Below are 25,113 nucleotides of genomic sequence, written 5' to 3' on the forward strand. Positions count from 1 at the left end.
CCCACCTGGAAATCTCATAAAGAAATAAGCCTACTTCCAAATCAAAACATAAAACCACCTTTGGAGAAACCGAAACACAGTAAAAAAGTGCCCCCACTAAAGCCTCAGGCTTCCCCTTGCACCCACACACTATTAGTTCATCCACTCAGTATTTACCATTGACATGCTTTTAGTTCAAGTAACCCAAACCCCAATTCAATTCAAAGAGGCTTAAACCAAAGAAAATAGAATAATTCACATGAGAGGAACTTTAGAGATTAAAAAAAAAAATCATGCAGTTCAGGTTCTTTCCATCTCTGCCAGCTGCTAAAATTCCACATCCTGCCATTCTCCATCCTCAGAGGGCCTCTTCCCAAAGAAAGTTCTTGAAGGTGGCCAGGTGCGGTGGCTCATGCCTGTAATCCCAGCACTTTGGGAGGCCAAGGCAGGCGAATCATGAGGTCAGGAGTTTGAAACAAGCCTGGCTAACATGGTGAAACCCCATCTCTACTAAAAATACAAAAAATTAGCCAGGCACAGTGGCAGGTGCCTGTAATGCCAGCTACTCAGGAGGCTGAGGCAGGAGAATCGCATGAACCTTGGAGGTGGAGATTGCAGTGAGCTGAGATTGCGCCACTGCACTCCAGCCTGGGTGACAGAGCGAGACTCTTATCTCAATAAATAAATAAATAAATAATAATAAAAAAGAAAGTTCTTGAAGTTTTAATTCAGCTGCCAAGAACAATCAGGGCAGCCTTCCTTGTTTAACATCTACCTAGAGAATGACTTCTGGTGGCTCTTTATTGACAAAGAGGAAGAACTTTCTTAGAAATCAAAAACCTCTCCTCGAATCCCATTAGTCAAAATTGTGTCATGTGTCCATTTATGGCCCAACCCCTGCTAAAGCTAAACAGCATACGTACCCTTAAACCTGTCAAGGCCATCCCCTTAGGCAAGCCCAAGTTTCACTGCTGTTACTCCGGGAGGAGGTGTGGAATAGAGGATGGGAAGTTTACCACAAGGTGCCCTACTCAGTTATAAGAACTTTAGTTATCCATTTTCCAAGCCCATATAAGAAATGCAAATTAAAAGTGAAGAAAAATTTGCTTTAGGCAGATACATTGTGTCTAGCAAGAAGGGACATCCGTCAGCAAGAGGCACAGCTGGAAAAAGGAAAGAGCAGGCACAAACCTCAAAACCTCAGGGGGCCATTTGGCGTAAACAAATTGTCCCATACACCCCACTGAATCAGAGCCCAGTCCATTAATTAAGGTTTCTAACATACCCTTGGGACACCAAGAAAAGGTTACATTTATGCTTGCATTACTCCGTGTAAGAAGGCAGGGATGCATATAACACATTTCATAGAGAACCACAAACACAATGGCTAACAATGTAAAACTGTTGTTGCTTAAAGAGGCCAATCTAAAGTGTGTTAGAACACTTTACACTTTAGAATGACCCACCCCAGCTTCTCTGGAGAGCTGGGATTTAAGGTGCAGACTGCAAATATAACATACCCAGGCAACAATATGTTACGGCTGGCCTCCCACCAGGCTCCTCCACACTGATGGAAATTGATTGCACCTCATTTCCAGTGAACAAATAGTTGGTATTTGGATTAGGATGTTGCTCTTTTAGAACAAACATTCAGGCTCCCAGCCCCACCTGGACCTATCAAATCTGAATCTCATGGGTGGGCCCATACTCAGTCTTTTCTTAAAGTTCCCCTACTAAATCTGATCATCAGTCTGACCAAACCTCACACTGCCTCCCTGAAAATCCAGAATACTCTGTAGGAAAAACTTCCCGAATGGGAGAACCAGGGCCTGGTGGAACTCTGAGAGGTTATCTCTTTTGCACCCTCTCTTGCCTTCAGGAAGGCCAGCATGAAAGGTCAGAGGAATGGCAGAAGCCCTGAGCACTCACTCCTTCTAGGGATGAGCACAATTTCACTCAAGCACCATAGCCAATCCACCACTCAGACCCCACTGCTCCCCTACACACCCTCTTCCTGCCCACAGCCTTCCTCCACCTGTCCCCACCACTGACAGCATCAGGGTCCTCCCCAGCCAGAAAGGACATTATTTGTCACCTATTAAAGGACATCATGCCAGTTTTTACTTCACAAGCTCCTTTTGTAATTGACTCCCCACCCCATCCTGTCTCACTGAAGAAATGTTCTTCATTTGATGCTTATTATTATTATTATTTAGAGACAGGGTCTTGCTCTGTTGCCCATACTGGAGTGCAGTGGTGCGATCATAGCTCACCACAGCCTCAAACTCCTGGGCTCATGTGAACCTCTGACCTCAGCCTTCCAAAGTGCTGTGACTGTAGGTGTGCATTCCCATACCTGGCTAATTTTTTGTATGTTTTTAGAGAGATAGGGTCTTGCTATGTTGCCCAGGCTTCATTGCATATTTAACTCCAATTCCTCTCATTGTAACTGGCTGAGGTTGAGGGTAGGGAGGTGGAATAGAGAATAAATAGGGACTCAGGACTCCTTGGCCACCAGAATGTGACTTTCAGGGATGAAAGAGTGGTTGGCCTGAGGGGGACATTTGAGCTCTTCACTTTTTTCCAGGCAATGGAGAGAGCAATCCTGATCCCTGAAACACTCCAGTTTCAGGGGGACCCTCCTCCCAGGGGCCTGCCTACCATGCAGACTGTTTTTGTCTCCATCCCACCAATTCCTGTAACCTTTGATTGCCAGCCCCTGCATGGCCAGAGATTATGGGCTTGGCCATTACCCAGAAGGCTCTTCTCATTCTGGCTCGGCCAAACACCACCTGTGTGACTTTGGAGCTGTTCTGCAACCTCTCTGAGCCTCAACTTCCTCCTGAGATGGATAATGCTTGCCTTGGCTTGTCTCCCCAGTTCTCACGAGACTCAAAACACAACAAATGTGACTGTGCTCTGTCAACCTGAAAGCACTGTCCACTCATGAAGGGTCACTGTCCACTGGGCTAGGAGTGTCTGCAGCTGGGAAAAGCATTTCATCCATCTTTGCATCTCCAATGTCTGGTGTTGGTAAATGACCCCTGAGAGGTGGCTGCTGGGTGGTACATGAACCAAATGAGGGGACGACAGAGCAGGATGGGAGTAACTGACAAGTCAGGAGCGTGAAAATGAAGAAAGAGAGAGAAAAGAAGAAATGTCCTTCCTTTCCTGTCACCCTCAGTCTCCAGGAACTAACAATGCTCCCCAAATAGTGGCCCACACCACTGATTAGTTACTTTTTAAAGTCACCTCAGCTCCAATTAGAAAAGGATGTTAGTAAAGCTTTCCCATACCAATTTAAATAAACACTGAACACATTCAACCTTTAAACTGAATGGAAATCCGTATTTTAAACAACAACCTTCTAAGGGGCTTGCTGGTGCTGCACTGAGTGCTGAAATTAGGAATTGGGAGATTTGGAAGCTTGGGGTGGGGCAAACCCTTTCCCTAACTCTGGGCTACTTTGGTTTCCTGGAGGAACAGGCACTCAGGAGGCTGAGAGAGCCAGGATGGCAATTGGGCTTTTTTAAGCCAAGGGAAGCCTTGGTCTTCTGTGTTGAGCAACGGCCAGGCCTGGGAACCCACAGAATCATCCAATCATCCTTACCACCCTCCCCCTATCTATGTTCAGTTCTGCTCCATACACATCCCCTACCACCACCACCCCCATTCTCAGAACAGAAACACAGCCGCTTAGATGAAAAGGGCAGCTGCTTTGCACCACAAACAAGCCCTCCCACTACAATCCCAGCTGCATTTCCAGATATTCCAGCCTCTCTTTGCATCCCCGATCTAAACTATAATGGAATAATTGGAATAAAATATAAAGCAGAACTTCCCACCCAGAAAAGCATGAGGAATGAGAGGGTGGTAATGTTTAGACATAAAAGAACACTCCCACAATGTTACCCTTGCCCTCTGAGCATGGGGCAAATCTGCAAGCCAGCGTACCCTTGGGGACATCCCCTGACCTCCCAACACCTACTCGTGCACACGGATCTTGCTCTTGCCCCCTTCTTTCTGCCCCACTCAGTGTTAGGGCTGTATCAGGGCTTTGCTCTCAGGAGCTGAGGGTGGTCAAGGGCTCACTAGATAGTCCCTGGGACTACCTCTAACATACACAGACCCTGCCCCTCCCCTCATTCTCTAGGGTAGATCACAGGGAAGCCAAAGCCAGGATAACCTTCTTTGGCCACCTCCACCCTCACTTGAGAGCTAAATGAGATCTGCTAAGCACTTCTCAATTGAAACATTGATTCTTCCCCTTATCCATACTGCTATGGTCTGAACATCCCCTTCAAATCTCATGTTGAAATTTAATCCCCAATGTAGCAGTGTTAGAGGTGGGGCCTTTGAGAGGTGATTGGATCATGAGAGCTCTGTCCTTATGAATGGACTAGTTCATTCATGGGTTAATGGGTTATCATGGGAGGGGAACTGGTGGCTCCTTCCAGAAGAGGAAAAGACTTAAGTGAGCACATTTGCATGCTTAGCTCCTTTGCCATGTGGTACCCTGCACCACCTTGGGATTCTGTAGAGTTCCCAACAGCAAAAAGGCCCTCACTAGATGCAGTCCCTCGACCTTGGACATCTTAGCCTCCATAACAGTGAGAAATAGATTCCATTTCTTTATAAGTTACCCAGTTTCATGTATTCTGTTACAAGCAACAGAAAATGAACTAAGACAGATACCAAGTACAGTATAAATCCAATTCCAGTATACTCCAATATAGTATAATTCCAATTCCAGAAATGCCAGGAGGCAGACCAAACTAAGGAAAGACACAGAAAATGTATAAGCCACTGTCAAAGTATAATTTTCAAAATGCTTTCATATATGTATATTTATTTAACTCATTAATGAGGAATAGCAAATCTGGCTCAAAAGAACTTGAAGAACGGGGTTTGCATGATCGGCAAAGGCATGCAGAAATAAGTCTGTTATGTCGAGACAGAACTGTCCTACAGGACAATAACACCATAACTTTTGGAGTTATCTTTTCTACTGGAGAGAAATAATTTGCATCTCAACTTGGTAAAAATCACTTGCAACTTATCCACCTATATGTTAACATCTAGCTTCATAAGGTCTGGCCTCTAATCAATAATAAACTGAGAATCGAACACTGTTTTCTCTATCTCCCCTGCTTAGAATATAAACTCCATGGGGACAGGGTTCTTGTCAGTACTTTTCCATTCTAAGGCAGTGGAAGAGTATTCGGCACCTGTAGATGCACAGTGGGTATTTGTTAAAGGATTATTTGAAGGCACTCCAGAGTTCAGGGCCCAGGAGAAGGGGCCTCGTGCATCAGGTATGGCTGGATATAGCCCTGATGGGTGGGTGGGATCTGAATGGGAGGAGAGGAGAGTGGAGGCAGAGGAGAGAGTGAGGACGAGGTGTGGAGGAGAGTCAGGAGGAAGCCGGGGAAGGACAGGGTTTTGAGAAGATGTTGTCAACAATGTCAAATTTGGGGATTACACACATGCAGTAGGTGGGGGCTACGCATTCAAAATCTTGGCAGACAAGAAAAAGCATAGACAATCCAGGAGCCAGCTGAGTTAGGTGCAGGTTTCTGGAGAAGGACCAAATTGGGCCCATTTGAAGACAGGGGGAGAGAGGCATGGCTATCCAAGCAGCAGGTAGGTGCCAACCAACAGTGGCAGGGGTTTTCCCTGGGCTCAGGGTTCAGGAGCTGAGGGGCACAGAGGCCTGCAGCTGGAGCTGGGGGGCTGCAGCTGCCCAGGGCTGGGTGTCACCAAAGGACAGCCCAAAGAGCAGTGCCCTGCCTCCCACCACAAGTGCACCTTTGATGTGGCTCAGGCTGCTGGGCAGAGGAAACCCGAGCTTCCCAGAGCAGCCTGCTCCATTAATGCCACCCAGTTTTCAACGAGGCTGCATAAGACACGGACCCGGTGGACCCGTGGCAGGGCAATTTCTTTATGGACAGAGCGGCTGGCAGGAAATCAAGGCTCAGTGTTTCAGCCTGAGATGAAAGGGAGCTTTTACCCAGACTCCTATCAATGCACCCACACTCCACTCTCCACTCTCTGGAGAGGGGTTCTCAGTGCAGGGAGCGGGGGTTGAGACTTCCCTACTTTCTTCTCCATTCCTCACTTCCTTCTGGGGAGGAACTCACAGTGGGGGTGTCTTTAGGCGAGGGGACTGTGGGTAAGGGAAGGGTCTGTGTTAGGTTTTAATTATCTAAACTTCTTCTGTGGGATGAGGGAGGGTCCTGTGAACACATCAGGGATAAACACAGAGAGTACAAAATGTGTTCCCCCAAGCCTTGCACATCGTGCCCACCCACCACTGTATTTAAAGATTTACTCCCTCCGTTCACATGTATGTGTGTGTGTGTGTGTGTGTGTCTGTGCGTGTGTGTGTATGAGAGAGAGTGAGAGAAAAAAAGAGAAAGAAAAAGAAAGACAATGCTATTCCATGGTTGCTCCACACAGCAACCAGCCCGTGTCCCTTGCTCCATTTCTAGCCACTGAGGCTTATCAAGTGACCTTGAAATCCTGCAGGGGTTCAGGACTCTGGTCCTCACCCTACAGTGGAAATAGAAAATCAAGGATCTTCTTTTTGAGAAGATGCTCCATCCAGGCTTAGAAAGAAAGATATAGGAGGGGGAAACTGGGATGTTTCACGGCTTTAGCTCTCTCTTTAACAATAACTCGACACACATTTACTGAGGCCTTGGTGCCTGGCTTTGGGCTGGGCAAAGAGACACAAAGACAAATGCTGCTCTGTCTCTGCCCTGGGAAATGAAGCTCATAGCAGGGAGACTGCATGGTGATGCAGTACAGGCAGCACCAGGAGCTGAAGACAAAGGCAGGAAAAGGTGCCTGATTCACTCGGGAGCCCTAAAAAATATGCAGATGCCCAAGCTCCTCGCTGGATGAACTGAGTCCCTTTTTGATGGTGGGGCCTGGAGGACCAGAGGTGGCTGGCTCTGGATGGGTGAGAGGCGGGGAATGCCTTCAGGAAGTTTGGAACCCCAGGGCTCAGGGCCAGGGCCTGACACCCATAATACCCCAGCATGCTCACACCAACAGCAGAGGCCATGTGGTAGGATGGGACAGACCATGGAATTTGGAATTGGAAGACAAGGGTTTAAAATTGCCTCTTAGTAGATGTATGACCTTGGTCATACCCTTTCTGGAGAATTTCTTCACCTCTAAAATGGGTATAACAGTACCAAACTCAGAACTTAGTAATTGTAAGAATTAAGTGAGATAATGTACAGAAGGCATTAAAACAGTGTCTGGCATGGAGTTCAGGAAAGGGAAGTTGTGGCTTCTGGAAGAAGTAAATGAGGATGCAGATGTCCTTCAACAACAGCGAAGTGGTCCATTGAAAAATGGTGTCGGCTGGACGCAGTGCCTCACGCCTGCAATCCCAGCACTCTGGGAGGCTGAGGCAGGCAGATCACAAGATCAAGAGATGGAGACCTTCCTGGCCAACATGGTGAAACCCCATCTCTACTAAAAATACAAAAAAATTAGCTGGGCATGGTGGCATGCGCCTGTAGTCCCAGCTACTCAGGAGGCTGAGGCAGGAGGATCACTTGAACCCGGGAGGTGGAGGTTGCAGTGAGCTGAGATTGTGCCACTGCACTCTGGCCTGGTGACAGAGTGAGTCTCCATCTCAAAAAAAAAAAAAAAAAAAAAAAGGTTTCTCTCAATATCATCATCATTTAGCCCAGAGCAGGTGAGGGTGTATTATCTGGGACTCACCACCCCAAACCTCTACAGCAAATAGCGGGTATGAATCGGGCTGAACATGTGGGCTGACAGCCACGGGCTCTCTCACTGAGGCCAGGACGTTTCTGTGAAGATGGGGGCAGACAGCCCGTCCTGGGAGCCTACTCTCAAGTGGATAGGCCCAAAGGCCATTCTTGAGCACACAGAAGTCGGGGGAGATGTACAGCAAGCCCCTCCTCTCATGTAACAACTAAGCCCCTTCCCCCCAAAGCTGCTATCTCACGACCCTCACTCTCCCACCCCCATCAGAGCGGCAAAGGAATGGACAGAGTGTGTCTTGGGGTCGAAGACTTAGCAACCAGAGCCTTGGTTTCCCTATTCATGAGATGAAGGAACAGCTCTTGGGATGGCCCCCTGGGGATTAGGGAGCCTGTGTTTAGAAAACAGAATGCCTGTCACATCGATCATCCAAGACATGGTCACCCCATTCAGCCTCTGTGTCACACCTGAGCAAGGTCAGGGTTGTGCAGTTCAGTGTAGGAGGCTGTGGGGCAGCCGGGGCTCGTCCCAGGCCTTGATTTACCCACATTCCCTGTGCATATGGAAAGATCTGAGATGGAATCTGGGGTTTTGCCCAAGAAGGGGGAAATCCTGAATTCAGGCCCAGCTGGAAGGTGGGGTTTCCCCAGGACAGCAGACTCTGCCCCTGGGCCTCTGTGAAATGAAGCCCTGCCCAGCACACACATGCACAGAGCTTGCAACCCAAGGTTAATGCCTGCATCCTGGAAGCTCAGAAAGTGAGCCCAGGACACACGCTCCTAACAGAGGAACAGGCACCAAGGCTGCTATCCCAGAGAGGCCACAGGAGAGGGACAGCCTGGGAACCAGTACAGGGCTAGAGAGAGGAGGAGGCCATGGCAATGCTGGTTGAGAAAGCACCTCCTGTACTGAAGGATACAGTGGCTTCCCATCACCTCTCCAGGACACAGAATGAGCCAGAAACCCCGCTCTGGGGCTCCCAGCAAGACAGCGCTTCTGAACAACATCCCTGCAGGAAACTCTGCCTCCTCAAATTGCTTGACCCTCCTGGTTTCCAATCTCCCTCCAACACCACATGCATTTCCCGGGCTCTGTCTGGCACTGTGCTCGGCAGGAGCCACAGGAGAGGCCCAGTCAGGTGGAAAGAGCACACTTTGGCTTCACTGTGGCCTAGGTTCAAATCCTGCCTCTAACTCTATATAGTTGTGAGATGTTAGGCAAGTTTCTTAACCTCTCTGAGGTCTTTTCCTCGTGTGTAAACCGGGGCTCATCGCTCCTTCAGAGGCCTTTATGAGGACTTCGGTGAGAGACTGGCCTGTAATAAATCCTCACACATGGTAGTTGTTATTTGAGAATACGAAGCAGATCCCATCAGAATCCCTGGGGCTGAAGGCTTTCACCCACCCCTACGGCTTCTTATGCCTTCTCCCCCATGTTCTCCCAATCCCTACCACCATTTTCCTCTGTGCCCCTGGAGGAGGCCACAGCACCAAACCAGGCCAAGATTCATCCTAGGTTAGGAAGATTTCCCCAGCAGGTGACCAGGGCAAAGCCATAGGCATGGCCCCTCCGTCCCTACCCTACCAAGGCCCCAGGTCTGTATGGAGCCATCCTCCCCGGTCCTACCCTTTCAAGGAGAGGCATTCCTGAAGTGGAAACCGCTGCAGATAGTTAGCCCAGTGTGACAATCTCTGAACAATTCTTCCTCCCAGCAGGACTGGGCTGTGAAGTGTAATTAAAGCCACAGGTTAATTAGGTGTGCAGCCATCTTGCCAAGAGGAGCACCTCACCTCCTCTCATCATGCATCCAGAGGTTCAGGGCTGCAGGAGGCAAGAAAGGGATCCACACTACCCTCCCCCCTCCTCTTCCTCCTTCATCCCTCCACCCCAGTCCTAAAGCTCTCCAGCCAGGCCACACCAGAATTGCCTTCCATCAGCTGTAGTCTAACTGATGACATCCTTTCTTCTACAGATGGATGGAGGGAGTGGAGAGAACAGACCTGGTTGTGATTAGGACTTCATGGAAGGTGCCTGGAGAGGTGTCCTTAGAGACAGACAGAGCCTTGAGTCGCCTCCCGCCTCCAACCCAACCATGAGGAGGAGACAGTGTAAGGACTCTTTTCAATGCAGGGTCCTGCATAATGGAGCCAGGGATGGAGCCAATGCAAGGGATGAAGGAAAAGCGGGAATGAAAAGAACACACCGGTCAGACACAGGAGAGAGTTGGGAGGCACTGGCTCAAATGGCTAGGAAGCCTGGGATTGGCTTACTAGTTATCTCATACCTTCCTATCTCAGCCTGGCTCAGTCACTCCATCTGTAAAATGGGGGTGCTGTGAGGAATTTCATGAGCTAAAACACATGCAGCTTTTAAAACAGGCTGCTACAGTGTAAGCTCTCAGGAAACCAGGAAATCCTCACAACACCCACCCCCTTCTGCAAACTGCTGAGTCCTGGGCTCCAGCTCGCTAGTCCACTCTGCAAAAGGACCGGTTCACTTGGTACCTTGAGGTCCCAGGTACTTTTCCAGGTGACCTGCTATACAGAAAGGAACTTGTGTCATTCAATTCCCATGACAACCTTCTGAAATAGGTATGATGGCCATTTTACATATGAGGAAACTGAGCCTTGGAGAGGAGAAATAATTTGCCCGAAGGCCACTCTAACAGTAAATGGCAAAGCAGGTGTTGAGACCCAGTCTGTGTGGCTCCCAGCTTTTCCTCCCACTCCAAGCTGGCTTCCAAGCCCCACTCCTCAGCACAGTGTCTGAGGCCCTCACATCTAGCTCTCTTCCCTGCTCCCAATCTAGCCAGATTCACGCATTCCCATCCAGCCTCTGGAAGCACACACCCCATCTTCACTTATGTGCTTTCCCCACGGAGTCAAAGAGCCAGAATAGAAAGGAGAGAGGGAAAGGCTTCAGGGAAGAGGGGAGCTGGAGGGTAAAGGATGCTGAAGGGGAACAAGGCTGCTGCTCATCGATCTGGGAGGCTTCTCTGGCTCATCCTACAGCTGTCTCCAGCTTGGCTTCTGTCTTCCCCATTCCACAGGAAGGAAATGGTGAGAGGAGTTTTGGGCACAGGAGGGCCAAGCCGGAGGCTGGTGAGAGGCCTACAGAAGCTCCAGCTGCTCTGAATGTGTTCAAGCCACTTGGCCGGGACACACATCCAGGGAACAGAGAACATGCAAATGAGGCTCAGAACAGCTGTAGATTCCTGATCTCATGGGAATCCTGACAGGATCCTGGCAAGCACTAGGGTGGCTGGGAGGCCTCCACTGGGCCACACAGTCCTCACTACCAGAAAGGGGTCTGAGTTGGGTTTTGCAAACCACAGAGGTGAACTCAGTGTGCCTCCTGCAGAGACTCTAAACGAAGGCTACTGGGCATTTGAGAAGGGCAGCTGAGATCACCAGTAGACAGCGTGTGTTTGGTAGCAAAGTCCTGTCAGGCAAAGTGCATCTCCTCCACTGACAGGAGATGTTGGTAGACAAGGGAAATGGGGTTTGCCCATCAAGCAGATCTTAAATGAAACATCCGACAAGCTCTTCATGAAATCATTGTGTATAAGCTAGAAAGAGGAAGCTGGAAGGCAGTAGCATTAGTGGGACATATAGCTGGTTGCACAGTTGTACCCCAAGGGGGCTTAGCAATGGATCCTGGCCGCCTGCAGGGAAGTGTCCAGGGGCCATGCTGCAGAGCTCCAACCCACACCACCCCATTCAACCTCTTAGCAAATCCTTGGATCAATATACAAGAAGCACTTGAAGCTGAGAGCAATAGCAGATACATTGGCTGACAGAGGCAGGATCCGAAATATCTTTATCAGCTGGAAAGATTTTTTCAAGATAAAATAAATTAGGGAAAAATGTAAAGTCTTGAAACAGGAGGTCAAAAAGCTGCAGCACTGTTGTAGGATGAACCGTGTACCCCCACAAAGCTCACAGTTTGAAGTTTTAACCCCTTGTATGTCAGATTATTGCCTTATTTGGAAATAGGATTGTTGCAGATGTAGTTAGATGAAGTCACACTAGAGGGTGGGCCCCAACCCAATATGACTGGTGTCCTTACAAAAAGGAAAAATTTGGTGACACACACGCACACAGGGAGAACATGTTGCAAAGATGAAGGCAGAAATTATATTGATGCTTCTATAAAACAAGAAACACCAAAGAATGCCAGCAAACCACTGGAAGCCAGGAGGGAAGCACGGAGCAGATCTTCTGTCATATCCCTCAGAAGGAGCTCTGCCCACACCTTGATCTCAGACTTCTGGCCTCCAGGACTGGAAGACAATAAGTTTCTGTTGTTAAGCCCCTCAGTGTGGGGTGTTTTGTTACAGCTGCCCTAGAAAACTAATACAAACACAAAGGTAAAATTGGGAAGATGTGGCTGAGTGCATTATGTTAAAGAGACCCTGGGGTGCTGGTTGGCTGTAAGCTCAGTAGAAATCAGCAGTGCTGTGTGGCTGCTAAAGACAGCCAGATCAGAGTTGAGGCTATGTTAACAGGAGATGCACTAGCTAGGCATACAGGTATGCTGGTCAGGCCTCACCTGGAGGGCCACCTTTGGTCCTGGTGACCTCAACTGTAGAGAAGTGGGAGATCTTCAGAGTCCTATGCCCAGAGATGAAGAGACAAGCCAGAGGAGGACTGCTGAACTGGGGAAGAGGTGGCAGGCTCATCAACTTCCAATGTTTGAAGAGCTGTGGCATGGAAGAGGGATGAACACCCAGCCACAGCGAGAAGAGATGGAACCCACAGGGAGAGAAACAGACTTCAGAGAAATAAAATAATTATATTAGGCATTGTCACCCAAAACATCAAATGGGCCGTCTCATGGGCACCTGAGCTCTCTGTCTCTGAGAAACTCAAGACTCCACCTGCTGACCACTCAGTAGAGACTTGTGCCAAAGACTCAGGCAACCTGCAGCTCCAAAGAGGGTCCACTCACATTCCCAGCCTGGCTTGACACCAGCAACTCGAGATTCTTACCTATTTAAAGTTAGAGGCCACCATGCGATGTCTGGGCCTCAAGACTGTTCATCTATGGCTTCGGCAGATTAAACTGTGTGCTGACACAGGGACTCATGGGCCTCAGAAGATCAGGTTTGGTGAGACCCAGGTCCACTGGAGGGATGAACCTGCTCATGCTCACAGAATAGGGTCCCAGGAGGATGAGGGGTGGGAAGGAAAGCTGCCCTGACTCTCCACTGTCCAGGGAGTGAGGGAGCTGGCAGCCCAAGCCTTAATTGATCCCTAACTTGAGGGAGCCCCACATTGGTGTGTGCTGTGAGGGGACACAGAGGAACCTACACCCAGACCTCTCTTTGAGGGGCTCAGGGAAAGCTCACTGGGAAGACAGTATTCTGTAGGAAAGGCAACTGTGATGTCGGTAAGAAGATGCAGTGATCCCTAAGTATACCTGGGGGACCAGTCCCAGGACCTCCTGCAAATTCTCAAATGCACAAATGTTCAAGTTCCTTATATAAAATGGTGTAGTGTTTGCCTATAACCTACACACATCCTCCTGTATACTTTAAATCATCACTTAATTACTTGTAACACCTAATACAATGTAAGTACTACGTAAATAGTTGTTATACTGTGTTGTTTAGGGAATAATTACAAGAAAAAAGTCTCTGTACATGTTTAGCATAGATACATTTAAAAATTTAATTTAATTTAATTTTTTTTAGAGACAGGATCTCATTCTGTCACCCAGGCTAGAGTGCAGTGATGCTATCACAGTTCATTGCAGCCTTGAGCTCCTGGGCTCAAGCAATCCTCCTGTCTCAGCCTCCCAAGCAGCCAGGACTACAGGTGCATAACACCATACCTGGCTAATTTAAAAAACCCTTTTTTTGTAGAGGTAGGGAGAGCCTTGCTGTTGTTCTGGCTAGTCTCATAATCCTGGCCTAAAGTGATTCTCTGGCTTCAGCCTCCCAAAACACTGGGATTACCAGTGTGAGCCACTGTGCCCGGCCTCAGGTGCATTTTTTTTTTTTTTTTTTTTTTGAGACACAGTCACTTTGTCACCCAGGCTGGAGTGCAGTGGCGCGATCTCGGCTCACTGCAAGCTCCACCTCCCAGGTTCACGCCATTCTCCTGCCTCAGCCTCCCGAGTAGCTGGGACTACAGGCACCCACCACCACGCCCGGCTAATTTTTTGTATTTTTAGTGGAGACGGGGTTTCACTGTTAGCCAGGATGGTCTTGATATCCTGACCTCTGATCTGCCCGCCTCAGCCTCCCAAAGTGCTGGGATTACAGGCATGAGCCCCCGCGCCTGGCCCAGATGCATTTTTAAAAAATATTTTCAATCCAAGTCTGGTTGAATCCTCACATGGATTCCACAGATACAGAGGGCTGACTGTACTTCCTAGGATTATTAAGTAATGAGCTCATTTAATCTTCCTTTAAACACAGCCCTACCTCATCTTACAGTTAAAAAAAAAAAAAAGAATGCTCAGAAAGGGAAAGGAACTTATACAAAACTCACAACCAAAAAGCAGCCACGCTGTGTTTGAAGCCAAGTCTGTCTCATTTTCAAACCCATACTCATTCCAAGGTTCTCCAGTGCTTCCCTAGTAAAGGGTTGCAGGTTGTGAGTTTCAAATAAGCACCACAAGCATCCAGCAACAGAAAGAATGACCTAATGTGGTCTAAAGCAGTGTCTCCAACTGTAGCATGCAACAGAATGACCTGCAGGGCTTTTAACAGCACAGGTTGGCCAGGCGCGGTGGCTCACACCTGTAATCCCAACATTTTGGGAGGACGAGGCAGGTGATTCACTTGAGGTCAGGAGTTCAAGACCAACCTGGCCAATATGGTGAAACCTCATCTCTTCTAAAAATACAAAAATTAGCCAGATGCAGTGGCGGGTGCCTGTAATCCCAGCTACCTGGGAGGCTGAGGCAGGAGAATCGCTTGAAACTGGGAGGCGGAGGTTGCAGTGAGCCAAGACTGCATCACTGCACTCCAGCCTGGGCGACAGAGTGAGTGAGACTCCATCTCAAAAAAAGAAAAAAAAAAAAGGATTTTTTGCTGGGCCCCAGACCAGCAAAAGGTTGGTTGAACCTTTTTAGTGGGTCTGGGGTGCAGCCCAAGAATTGTTGCATTCTTAACGAGTTCTGGTGGCACTAATGCCACGAGTCAGGGGCTTCGCTTTGAGAATTCCTGCTCTAAAGAAATCAGGAAAGGAAGTGGTGTTCCAGCCTCAGAGCCGCAAAGACATAGAGGTACACTGGTTGGATGACCATCTGTTCCCAGGGCAGGAGTCTTGCAAAAAGCAGGCAGCAGAACTGCTGGCCAGTGCTGAAACAGTTTACTGTTTACCCATCTGTTTACCCATCGGGTTGGGAAGATGCTCATTCTAGAAAACCTAGGTTCCTGTACTTTTCACTCTGGGCTCTTCTGGTTCTCCCGGGCTGATGAGTGTGTTTTTCCATAGGAAGTCCTGCTTCTTTTGTGGTTGACCACAGTCACCCTCAGCGTTTTCTCCCTGTCTTAACAGAGGAGCTTCTTTCACCAGACCTTTTGTGGCTAGGCTTCCCAACCTCCTCCTGACACCAGATGCCCTCCACGAAGCACACCTGAGTTGGGCAGGGTCCCCTCTCAAATCCATATTCATAAATAAGCACAGAATGACCAGGAAGAACCCAATCTGGACCCCACATTTCTCTTAGCTCCATTTAAGATGGTGTCGTTTTGAGCCACCCCGTCACCTTGTCGGCTCTGATGAAGCCCATGCACAATTAAACCCCTCAGATCTTTTTCTCAGGACCTCAACCAAATCAGGTCTGTCCCCAACATCCAATTCTCCACTTTAAGCAGTATCTGATTTCCAGTAGAAGTCAGACTGCCTATCCCCTGTCATGACTATAGCATGCCTCCCTGACAGCCTTATATTCCATACTGGGAAAGTAGCACCCAAATTCTTCCAACTGGCTGGAGAAGCTGTAATAGGAATACGTCATAACTTGGATCTGCTCAGCTGCAAGGCATGCTGGAATCTTGGCAGCTGGTCAGTGAGGAGCAAGAAAAGTTTTCTAGCATGGGTTACCTGGATAAAGGGATGAGGACATGACCCAGGAAGTAAAAAGGAAAGGGGGGCATTGATGAATAGCATCCCCACTCTACTGCTATTTGTACTGAGAAATGCCCCTCTTCTGCTGGAGAAAGACACAGCATATGTCCATGGGATGCTGAGGGAATATTTGTGAACAACTTGTTGACAACAAGCCAAGAGTTAACACCAAGAGGATTGAGAAAAGCCTATGTAGTGGTTAAATGTGTAGGCTCTGGGTTTAAATCCCAGGTCTACTACTTATTAGCTGTGTGACCTTGGGCAAATCATTTTATTTCTCAAGGTTTCAGTTTCCTCATGAGGAAAGTGGAGATAAAAATAATATGTGGGCCGGGCACAGTAGCTCATGCTTGTAATTCCAGCACTTTGGGAGGCCAAGGGAGGTAGATCACTTGAGCCCAGGAGTCTGAGACAAGCCTGGGTAGAAACCCAGTCTCTACATGAAACACAAAAGTTAGTCAGGCATGGTGATGCGTGCATTTGGTCCCAGCTACTTGGAAGGTTGAGATGGGAGGATGGCTTGAGCATGGGAGGGTGAGGCTGCAGTGAGCTGTGATTGCACCACTACACTCCGGCCTGGGTGACAGAGTAAGATCCTGTCTCAAATAAATTAATAAATATTTTTTTAAATGTGTACATAAGGCACCTGAGGATTAAAAGAGATAATGCACATAAAAAGTTTACCAGGCCGTTGTATAGTAACAACTGTATAAACCACAGCTGTTTTTACGGAACACTAGCTGGAAGGCATTGAGTGTTACGGTTCAGGGGCTGGAGGTACAAAGATGAAAGGGCTGAGCAGGTGAAAGGAAAAACAAGGATGCTGGAGGTGGGGGCAAGGGAGCCTAGGAGTTCCTATGAAGGGAGAGGCAGCATTCTGTGGAACTGATCTGGAGGCAGAGCCTAGGACCAAGGCTAGGTCAAGGGATTCTGACCTCAAATCAGGGAGGGGGAAGCAGTCAGCGCGAAGCCTCAGAGGAGAGCAGTGAAAAGTGTTTCTTAAACTCTGAATCCAAAAACTTTTTATTGCTGTAGGAAGTCAGTCAAAAACGGTCTAAATGGTCCATGTGAAAAAGCATCAATATTCCACTTCTAGAAATCTGTTCTGAGGAAATAATCATTGATAGGCACAAAGATTTATGTGCAAGGATGTTCACTGCAGCATTATTTATAATAGTGAAAAATGGTTTACAATTTAAATGTCCAACCACGGGGGGTTTGTTAAATAAATTATCGCGCATCCATATGATGGAATACCAGGCAGCCGTTATAAAGCCCATCTTAGTAGGATACTTAGGAAGGGGGAAATTATCACAATATGCTGTTAAGTGAAAAGGCTGGTTACAAAAAGTACAATCACAATTTGGTTACATACCTATCTAGATGAAACATACAAAAATGTTGAATGAATATTCATTACTTTTGTAAATGCTTTTTAAGAAAAAAATGACCAAAAAGAAGTAACCAGACAGGAGCTCTCACAATCAGCTTATAATAGAAAGTCATTAAATTCAGAACACAAACAGTAGCTATGATCTGAATGCCAGGAGCTGTAGCTGGTGCCCATTAGAAAGGACCTGGCTGTTTAGAAGGGTTGAGGGCTAAGAGGTTCTGCATGCCATTGGCATGAGGCCAGGTAGAGCCTAGAAAAGAAGATTTAGGTCAGTGGCTCTCAACCATGGCTGCCTATTCGAAGCTCAAAAAAATACCAGTGCCCAGGCTCCCCCCGCAGAAATCCTATCTTAATTAAGGTCTAGGATAGGGCTATCAAGTATGCATTTTTTAAAGCTCTGCAGGTGGTTTTTACGGAAGCCAGTGAATTATGTGTTGAGCTGGACCAAGCCACGGTTACCTGTATACAGAGGTAGACTTGAGGCTGTTCACCCCACTTCACAGCCGTCTTCTCTCTGGACAGGGCCCAGCAGGAAAGTGAGGAAAGTCTCACTCTGGAACCTGGAGAGCTGTTGAAAGGGAGCATGTGCCCCAAGGCACCTGGTCTATGTAGAAACATTACCCTCAGCCTTGGGGACATTAATGTAAGTGCTCTTTAGACCTTGCCTGTTTGGAGCTTTTACCACAAGGACACTGCTCTACACTTAGACTCCTGATGGGACCTAGGGTACCCCTGATGCCAAACACTGAATGTCCAGGCTCTACCAAAGGAGGAAGGAAAGAAAGCCCAGATCCCGGGAAATCTGCAGGGGTCTGACCCTGCATCAGCCACAGCTAGTGGTATTTTCCTCTTCTGTCCTGCTTTCAGGCAGAAATACACACCAACCAACAGGGCAATGTGTAAACCTTAAAAGCAGTCTGCCTTGAGTGGATGAGGCCTCTCAGAGAGGGCTCCTAGCTTCCCCCAGGCGCCTTGAGGGAAGAGAAGCAGAGGGAGCTGGCTGCTAGAAACAAAAGTTTGTATGAAATGATAAGATCTGCCCCAGCTTCTCACTACAGATATAGAGTTACTCAAGGCACCGAAAGCAGGGAAAGAAGAGGCCTGAGTTGGGTGCTTCACACACTTGTCCCTGAATAATTAAGAGCCAACTGCAGCTCTTTTGTATTCCTAACAGGGGGGCTCCTGGGAGGCCTTCCGGACAATGGCTAGGGCAGTAGGGAGGGAGCTTTGGCTCAGGTAGACCAGTGGGATTGGCAAATAGGGATGGATCTAAATTGTTACCCTGCAAGCCATTTCCCTAAAGTTGCCCCCCAGGGCGGGCTTACATCAGCTCTGGCAGGCAACGAAACTGAGGACAGAACTGCGGTTAATCCGATGGTCAGCCGGTAACACACAGATTTGGAATGCCTTGCATCTACATTTATATGTGCATATATGTATGTATGTTTGTATGCATATGTATGCCTCAATATACAGCAGAGTTACCTTCCAAATGATATTTGGCTCAGGCTGAGGCAAAAAGGAAAATGCATTCTCTGAAGATGCAGTGACTGGCAGTCGGTCAGATGGGTTAACAACAGGGGGGCTGGATGGTAACTGGAAACTAGCCTGAGACTCACATTCCCCACAAAGAATCCACAGAAAAGTCAACGAGCCACTCCTGGAAAATCAAGAAGCGACGGCAATATCCATTCAAAACCACTGACTTGAGGGCCAGAAAGGGCTTTAGGATTCTTCTGAACACCTCCCTTTCACAGATGAAGAACCCAGTGGTTTGGCAGAGGTGCTCAAGCAGAAAAGCCTCCCTCATTTCTAACCCAGCCTCCCCACTCTGTAACTGAAACCTCTAATTTGATCCTCAGGGGACTGGCAGGACAGATGGTCACTAAACATCCTTCAAGTACCAACCTTTCCCATCACAGAAGATGCTGGCCAGGACATTTCTGGTTCAAATGAAAGATACTCTGATAATATCGACAAGGCTTCAAATTCAAACAAGTTCCATGCGCAAGTCTGATTAAGTCATCCTTATTAAACGCAGAACAATGAGGACAGTGTCATGGCGGGATTCAGCACATACAGCATTGCCTTTAAAGCTTTCATGTACTCAGGGAAAGCCGGATGGAATCCTTGTCCTTCTATTTCAAGTCAGAGAGTGGAGGAGAATCAGCAGACCAACTGCCAAGAAGAGAGCTCAAGGTTAAACTCTCCTGACCCAGTCCCCATCCCAGACGTCCCTCCTTCTGCTTTCTCTCCTGTGCCCAGCAGCAAATTGGACAGAAAACCATCTTCATTTTTTATTCCACTTTGAAGCCACCAAGTCGAATAATTTCTCACTGGTGAGTCCCCCACTCAAATCAGGACTGAGAGGCCATTCTGCAAGGTTTGGGTTTCATCTCTCATGCTCACTAAAACAGAAGGGAAGGGAAGTATCATGGCAGAGCCACACAACATTCTGCACCCTTCTGTCCCTTTCCTTTCAGAACTCGACTCTCAGCTGGAACTTCTCCCTGCCATTTTCTAGCATTCAAGCTGGTTATAAAGGAAATTTCTTCAGAAGGAAAGTATTGGAGGAGATCCATCTGAAATAGAGAATGGCATACACGAAGATCCTGTTCCAGATTACCCATTAGAGGATCATCTCCTCAGCTAAGGCAGATGTCATCAGACCAAAAGTCACAGAGAGGGGGGTTTGCAAAAGTATAGCACGATGCCAGTGAAAAATCCAGGTGTTGTCCACACAAGCTATAAATGAAGGGCTCAATTCTGTCAATTCAATGAAATTCCATTAGTCCAGGCATTTGCTTTGGCCTCTTGCCATACATTTAAGACCAAGTTAGTTAAGTGTTGTCATAAATTTAAGGCCAACTTAGTGATAGGTAAACTCATATGGAAAGATCTGAATGTAAAGAAAACTCATTCATTAGAAGTAACTATTTCCAGCACACACACACACACACACACACACACACACACACACACACACACACGAAATGAAGACAAGCTAGTGATCAAGGTGACTGAATGAGGCAAAAGATGGTCCCCAGAACCCACTGGGGTTTAGATCTTTAAGTATAAGTAACACTCCTTCCAAGCACTTGTGCATCCCCAGAGCTCCAGATGCCCAGATCTCCAGGAGCCTGGCTTTGCATCTATTTACACCACAGGTACAAAGTAGGTGTTTAGCTTTGATGAGTGAGGAATCTGAGGCACAGAGAGGGAACTTGGAACTAGGAAACAGCTAAGGTGATGGGATCCTAGCCCTCTCACCCTCCCCCAAAACCCTGGACTCCAAGTCCTTTGGACAACTCCACATTAGCTGTCAGGTCCCCCAGACAAACCCACAGGGGAAAAAACACCACAGTAAATCACCACAGATGTTGAGGCAATGCTGATAATTGTGTACTCTTAGTCATGCTGATTTACCCCATCCTGGGAGATCAGAGGCATGTGTTGTTTACTGTTGTATCCATGGCTCCTAGAACAGTGCCTGGCACATAGTAGGTGAGTGAACACAGGAGTTTACTGCCACTGGATGGTCTCTTTTACCCTGTACCCAGGCAGTGACAAAGCCAACACTTGAAGATCATGGGAAACATCTGTCTACTGCCAGGGTATAGGTGGTGGGGCACCAGAACTCAGCTCTGGGTTCTTTAAGGCAATATAACATAACAAGGTGGCATGCACTTCTAATCAGGGATCTTGTCTTTTTGTCCTCTTTGTCCATTCTACCACCTCAGTCATCAATGAAAGTGGTGAACTGGTTGGCTGGTAATGAGTTGCTAACTCAGATCATTGGATATAAGAGGGTGACCAAGACTAAGCACAGGAGTGTTATGGTCAGTGTTCAAATAATTGGACCCAATAGCATCATCTTCCTAAATACACATACTCCATCCATATATGTCTGCTGTTCCTCTATCCCCTTGATGGGTTCCCATCCCTCTTTTTAGATCCCCACTCAGGCATCAGGGCTTTCTGGATGTTCCTTGGAATCTGCAAACATCCAATGTGAGCTTCTAGTCTTATCTCATCTAACCTTATTGCTACATTAGATGAAACAAAAAGTTTTGGTTGAATTTTCTCTTTTTTGTAAAAAATAAAATTGGTTTACACCCACTGGATTCCCAGTGGGAATGGGGACAGGAGATCTGAATCCAGTCTTTGCTCTGCATGTGGAACCTTATATCAATGGATGTGATGTGCTCAGATTTGAGTAAAACAAGATGGCTCCCTCAAGGAACTTATCATCTGACAGAAGAATCTTAATGGGCCCTGAGAATGAGGGTGAGCCAAGGGCCCAACAGGTCAGAGGTAGAACCAGGCCATGAGATATTCCAGTCAATCCCCAAGGTACAGGGAGACAAGAAAACATGTATATCCAAGGCAGATGAGCTCACTTCTTAGAATCTTAATATCTTTATCTATAGATATAAGGGGTCAGGCTACTTAAAGGCTGTTAATTGATTTTGTTAGGATCATTTCACTTGGCCAGTTTGGCTTTGAACTCCCAATTGTCCATAAGCAGGGCCACTCTAATTGCCTGATCAACACACTGTGACCTGCCTGCCCTCTGTAGGCATTTGAATTTGTGCTTCCCCTGACATGGACAATCTCCAGGGCCTCTCCCAGCTTTGAGTCTCAATAAGAAGTGACCACTGTAGGGTCTTTCAAACAAGCCAGGAAGTTCATCCTAAGACAAGAAAGTTTCTGGGGCTCCTCCAGTCCTAATGGGGAGGTAGCAATCTACAGTGTTGGGCTGGACCTCTCGGCTTCTCTGGTTTTCTAGTCTGGCACTAGAAGTGGTAAAGGAACTTTTTCCCCTCGCTAGTGGGAAAGGAGGTGCTGGCTGTCCTATCTCAGGGCAGAGTCAATAAGCCCAGCTCTCTGTCCCACCTGAGTCATCGAGTTTTCTTTAACCCTTCCTCTCCTAAACCCTTGGGTCATCAGGCACCTTGCTGCCTGTACAGCCACTGCATGTTCCTCTCCATGTTCTCCCTCCCCAAACACATAGACAAGTGTCTCAGGATCAAACTGGTGAACTTGCTAACCTCTCTGGGCATGGGCTCGGCCCTGTACCTCTTTTTATCTATCAGCATTTAGCATGGTGCATCGCACACAGTAGGTGCTTAAACAGTGTTAGATGTCCACGGTGATGATTATGGTCGCTACTGTTGGCTTTGGAGGAGGAAGGCTCTGAGACTGGCTGCTTGGAAAAAGAAAAGGGATGGAAGATCTGCCATTCCTTCCCAAACTGGTGGTGATAGGTGTTGATATGGAGAAAAGAGCTCCCCCTGAAACCCACACTCACCTACACACACCTTTCCCAACACAGCAAGCCAGAGGCAGCCCTGCCCCGAGTGGTCTACCCCCACGCCCCAAGGCCCAGAACGGTTCTCACCGCCCCATGAGTGACCAAGTGGCAAGTTCCCCCATCTCTCCTATATTTTATCTCCTTTCCTCCTCCGTTGAAAATCTTGACTTCGGGCAAGGTACTGGCTGTTTCTTTCCAAGCTGCTTTCAAATCTGCCCCCCTTTTCCGTAATCGTGAGATCCAGTTATAAGGTTCAAGTTCCCCTCTTGCCCCTTCCTCAAGGTCATCTGTCCCGGCTTAGAAAAGGTGAGAGGCCACTGCTGATTGTCAAGAAGAGAACAGGCTTAAAAAGATGAGCTGAAGTGGGGAGGCCGAGGAGCAAGCAGGCAGGGAGGGCTGTGGAGAGAGGCCCCGAGGCCGAAGTGGGTTGGGGTGCCTGAGAAAAGCGGAAGGAGGTCGGATTCACTAGGGGCTGAAGGAAAAAGATGGGGTTAGGGCCAGAGAAGGTAGGATCGTGGTGAGGTCTAGACACAGGCAAGCTTCCAAACCCTCAGTCCCAATTCCGTTGGCCGGGAAGGAGTGCACGCCAGGGTAGCCAGCCCTCCCGGCTCCTGCTGCTCTCACCCCGCCCCTCTGCAGAAAGCCTGGGCAGGATCGCAGGGGTGCGGGCAGAATCCAGCGCTCCTCTCTCCCCATCCAGACTCGCGGCCCACTCCCGCCTGGCGCGGCGGGCAGTCGGAACTACCCAAAGACTGGGCTCGAGGTGGGGGGCGGGGGCGGGGAGGAGGGGGCCAGAACGGCGCTGCAGGTGGTCCTCCTCCTTGTTTAAAGTTTGCGGTGGGCAAAGGAGTCGGCTCCGTTGGGCCGGGTTTTCTCGAGCCTCGCCTTCTTCCTCCGCCGGTCCGGCGACCACTTCCCTCTTGGCTCCCGCCCCGCGCGGGTCCCGGATCCCCTCTCCCGTCTGCATCCCTCTCTGTGCCCGAGCGCCCCCCGCTCCCTCCCTCCTCGCTGGATCTCCCGCAGGACGTGAGCGGAAAGTGAATGGGCAGCCCCAACCACAAAGACAAATTACCATGAGAAACATAAATCGGGAAATCGCCGCTCGCGTCCCCGCTTCCAGCTGCCGCACCCCTCTCCACCCTCCCAGCCGGGAGTGCGGGGCCCTGAGCCACTGCCCCTGGAGCCTGGTGGGCAGAGTTCACGCTCCGCAGGCCTGGTCAGGGCAAGAGTGTCCTGGAGGGGGGTCTGGGAAGAATCCGGGCGGCGGCTCCGCAGGCGGCGGCGGTGGAGCGGGGACGTCCCTGAGCGGGAGATTTCACACTCTGGGCGGGCCACGCGTTCCCACGCGCCTCGCCGCCCGCACTCTCCCTCAGTGCTGTTTACTAGCCGGCCCTCTCTGAGCCTCCATCTCCGCACCTCTGTCCCTCCGTCCCTCAGCCTCACTCGTCCGTCTCCTTCTCCAGGCCTGGGTCCCGGGTCCCCATCGCCGCTGCAGCCCAGATGCGCCGACCACAGCCCTGGCAGGGCCCAGTGCAACCCGGACCCAGAGCTGGCTGGCGGCGGGAACGCAGCAGCGCTGAGGGCTCTCAAGCCGAGGAGGCAGCGGGAGGCGCGGAAGCCAGGGGACCCCCTGTCCTCCCGCCCGCAGCCTCACCTACCTGGCTTCAACTTGCCAGAGCCCGGACCCCTACCTCTCTACCCCGATACCCACCCGAGTTGCTGAAGTTTGCAAGTTGCAGCCCCAACCCGCGCAGGGGAAGCGCCCGGGGCTCCCGGGACTCACCTCCCAGCGGCGGGTGCAGGTGCCCGGTTCCCCGCGGCTCCCGACTCCCGGGCGGCGCGGAGCGGCGGGAGCGAACCAGATGGGCTGGCGGCCGGTCTGGGAATGGGGCGGCCGCGCAGGAACGGCCTCCAGCTCTCAGCGCTCCGGTGCAGTCCCGACCCGGGCCCGCGCCCGCTGCGCTCGGGCTCCCAGCAGCCGCTGGACGCGCTGCCGACCCGCCCGGCTCGGCGGAGCTGGGCTCTGGCACCAACCCCCGCGCTCCAACTAGCTCCCGACCCGGCGCTCGGAGAGAGCAGGGAGGAGGAGACCGCGGGAGCAGAAGGAGGGAGGGGGCGGTGGGGGAGGAGTTGCAAGCAAAGGGAGAGAAGGAGGGGAGCGGGAGCGAAAAAGAGGAGGGGGCTGGAGCAGACCTGCCGCGGCGGGCGCTGCACCCGCCAGCCTCGAGGCGCGCGGAGGAGCGCGAGGGGGCGCCCTGCATCCCGCGGCTGCTCGGCCGCCTCCCGCCCCGGGCCTGCCGAGTGTGGTGACCAGCCCGGTGTGCCGAAGCCCCTTCCCCGGCCGGCATTCCGGCGGCAAGACCTAGGACTCCGAGCACTTGCCGCCGTTTGCCACATCCCGCCTTGCCGTTCTCGGTCACCCCATCTCGAATGTGACATCCCCGAGGGCCATCGGCGCGGCCTGCCCACCCCAACACTCCGGGCCTGAGGAAGCTCCCCCAAACCCCACTCCGGACTCCCACATTCCCCAGCCCCGTCAGTTCGGAACGATCTTCCTGCCTGTGGATTTGAAGGGGAAGGGACCTCGTGTAAAACGG

The 25,113-nt window shown here is 49.7% G+C and overlaps 1 protein-coding gene across 6 annotated transcripts in view; it reads right to left on the reverse strand.

The window, feature by feature from the left end:
- The window catches only part of SEMA5B (semaphorin 5B), a 119,951-nt gene extending 95,194 nt beyond the window's left edge, over positions 1–24,757 (reverse strand). For 2 of the 6 annotated variants that reach the window (XM_024928393.4, XM_008950502.4), the window contains exon 1: positions 24,300–24,754. The gene's annotated coding sequence lies outside the window, so the exon portion shown is untranslated. Of the gene's footprint in view, positions 1–24,299 lie in introns of all 6 variants that reach the window. The other 4 variants (XM_008950506.4, XM_003825203.5, XM_008950503.4 and 1 more) reach the window with 3 other exon arrangements.
- Positions 24,758–25,113: the final 356 nt, after the last annotated feature.

Source organism: Pan paniscus, chromosome 2, assembly GCF_029289425.2.
Source record: "Pan paniscus chromosome 2, NHGRI_mPanPan1-v2.0_pri, whole genome shotgun sequence".
NCBI classification, from domain to species: domain Eukaryota; kingdom Metazoa; phylum Chordata; class Mammalia; order Primates; family Hominidae; genus Pan; species Pan paniscus.